This window comes from Elephantulus edwardii, unplaced genomic scaffold, assembly GCF_000299155.1.
Source record: "Elephantulus edwardii isolate Elephantulus edwardi_28Jun2011 unplaced genomic scaffold, EleEdw1.0 scaffold00164, whole genome shotgun sequence".
Lineage (NCBI taxonomy): Eukaryota > Metazoa > Chordata > Mammalia > Macroscelidea > Macroscelididae > Elephantulus > Elephantulus edwardii.
Window position 1 is genome coordinate 5,977,971 of NW_006399914.1, and position 2,951 is coordinate 5,980,921.

Below are 2,951 nucleotides of genomic sequence, written 5' to 3' on the forward strand. Positions count from 1 at the left end.
AGGGTGCAACAATGAATGAATGGAATTCCAAAATCTCTGTAGATGTTCACTGAAATGAAAAATAAATTAAAATATTTAAAAAAAAGAAATATAGATTAACTTAAAAACATCAGTCACTCTAAAGGTACATACACACATTATGAAAAGTATTGTTTCAGCAAAAGTCTCACCACTATATTTCCCTTTAACATGGAGCTTCTTTGGCATTTCAGTATATGGCCTTCAAACAATAACATCTTCAAAAGATTTCTTTACACACAACTTTCCACCTGCGGGATTTATGTTTTACTGTGTGTTAAAAGTAATTAATGGAATTAAAAAATAATCCCTTGAAATATATTCAAGTTTTCAAGAGTTTCTGGGCTATGATGACAACACAGATTATGATACTGTTTACGGATCTAAATCCAAAACCTTGGGAGGGAGAATACAAGAATGTCTTACACTGTATCTTAGTATAATTTTTATGGTGTGAGCAGGGCAGGAATGATAAAATATTTCAGCTTAAACAAAAATGATGAACCTAATATTGAGTTTTTCAGCAATTATACAGTATGATACAGCAATGTTAAAATACCGTATACTTAAGAATCTACCAATCTTCTATTAAATCAATAGAGATCTGCAGAAGTAAATTATGTTAATGAGAGCAACTCAAAAAAAGGATAAAAATGCACAATCCAAATAATGTAATCAATGTCCTTGAAACTGCTGAACTGATTGTTTAGCTGTAGATAGTCTCAACAAAATTAAAACGTTACCATTAAGTGAAGAGATTTGCAGAAGTGGAAAACAATGTCCCTTCATTAACATGTTATTTTATGTTAATGAGCAATAAATTAAAAATTTAAAAGATAATGTAAAAAAAAAACCCAAACAAAACACCCAAAGCTATCTTTAGTTTCCTTAAAATCCAAGTCAAGATGGATGGTGGCCTATCAGCGATAAATTCAAACCAACATGAGTGGGTCTTTTCATAAGGATAAAGCATCTGCAAAAAGATTTTCTGACCATTAACTTCTACGTAATAAATTATGATGCATCTTCAATTCCAACTTGGCAAGCTGATTTACAAGGATCTTTTACTGATTGTATCAAACTGTACAAAAACTATGTCTGAAAGTAACTTGCCTGAATCGACTCAGCAAAAGCAGCGTCCAGCGGCAGAACTTAAAATATTTGCCATTACCAAGCCCCTTTCACAAGTACTGCGGTCTCGGCCCCTCCTTTGAACAGATGTCTGCTTCGCTGAAGTCCAATCAGGTTTAAAGCATGAAGTTATGTGTACTGAAAATAAGTTTGAAGTGGAAAACACACGCAAAGCAGGCCTTTCTTTGGTTTCCGTTTTACAAGCTGCACCGCTGAGACCAGGCAGAATTTAACAAGGTTGGAGCGGTTCAATGAAACACAAAAAATACGTAACAACTGTGACCGGGCAGAAATGACCTAGCAAAACTGTCAACTTATTTCCCTAAGTCGTACGCCCGCGGGCCAGCAAAGACCCTAACACATAAGTCCGGAGCATCCAGAAAGGCTGGCTCTGTCCCCTGAAGGGATGCAAGCACCCGCGGCTGAGTTTGTTGCCGCGAGGCCGGGCAGGGCTCTCCAGTTAATCCTCTCCCAGCAGCCCGCTCTCGCGGCGGCCCGAGCGCCTCCCGGCCCCGCGGGCATCGCAGCACAACGCGCCACGGGCCCACGGCCCGTTCCCCGCGCCGGGAACCCGGCGGGGCCACCAGGCCGCTCAGACAAAGGGTCAGACGGCTCCGGAGAGAGACGAACGCCGAGCCTGGGCTGCGCCTGCCTGCTTTCCTCTTCCGCCCACCGCCCGCCTCTCGGCGTCCGCGGAACTCCCACCACCCCGGCACGATTCCGTCCCGGCCCCACCATAAGGGACTGATCCGGTGGAAAGCTACGGGAAGGCCGCGGCGCGTTAGGGCCGAGGAGGGGGCGGCGGCTGCCACCATGTCTGCCCGCCCCTCCCAGAAGCGGGGTGCCGAGCGGACAAAGCACGGCGGCAGCGCGGGCGGAGCGGGGGCCCAGGCCGACCCCGCCGACCCCCACGGAATAAGCGGGGCCAGGAGCCCCGGAAACCCGGCGCCTTAATGCAATAAACAGGAAATCGCGGGGATGATCTGGGTTCCGGGGGAAGTGGAATTATTTTTTACCAGCGAAGAGATCAACTTCCACATCCGGTGGTAACAGGGCCCTACACAGACCCGCACTGACCTGGAAAAGCTTCGGAAGGGGAGACCGGGGAGCAGCAGGAGGTGATGCAGGGACCCGAGGAGCCTCGTACCCGGCCGGGTTAACGCGGCCCCGCTACACACAAAGCGCTTCAGCTGCACAGGGCGCTATTTTCCGAAAATGCCGCGTCTGGTCGGCGCCCAAAATCCCCACCGAAAAGTCCCCCGTGCTGTGCGCGGAGGAACACATGGTGTTTCAGTGAGTCAAAGCTCCCAGCATCCCTCCCGGCCCTCTACGCCACAGCCCTTTCCGCCCCTCCCTTATCTGCAGCTCCTTCTTACACCCACTCTACGGCCCTTTTCTAGCGAGAGAAAGGAAAAGAGATGTGATTTTTCATTTTAACGGAGGAAAGGAAAATAAGTCATTTCTAGAGCTTCAGCTACACAAAGAAACGGCGGAATGATCTGCTCTCCACGACCGCAAGTCCCGGCTAGCCCGGCGCCTGCGCGGCAGCGGGTGTGGGAGCTGCGGCCGGCCATGTGCGCGGCGGAGTTGCCGGCTGCTCCGCGGCTTTTTCCCGCCTCTTTCTGCGTTGGGTTTGTGTTAGAAGTCTTAACCACGCCATTTCTCCGGCATAACCGTTGAAATATGGTAAATCCGGACTCCTTGGAGTTTAAGCTTAACAACTCTACCACCTAGCAGGCTTCCTGGGAGACGCAAGAGCATCCGAGAGGCTAGGCTTGAACTTTGGTGGCTCTAGGTTTTCA

The 2,951-nt window shown here is 48.4% G+C and overlaps 1 protein-coding gene across 3 annotated transcripts in view; it reads right to left on the bottom strand.

Annotated features, from left to right (window-relative positions):
* Nucleotides 1–2,636, bottom strand: part of GABPB1 (GA binding protein transcription factor, beta subunit 1) — a 57,022-nt gene extending 54,386 nt beyond the window's left edge. For 2 of the 3 annotated variants that reach the window (XM_006895307.1, XM_006895306.1), the window contains exon 1: nucleotides 2,227–2,636. The gene's annotated coding sequence lies outside the window, so the exon portion shown is untranslated. The remainder of the gene's footprint in view (nucleotides 1–2,226) is intronic. The other variant, XM_006895309.1, reaches the window with a different exon arrangement.
* Nucleotides 2,637–2,951: the final 315 nt, after the last annotated feature.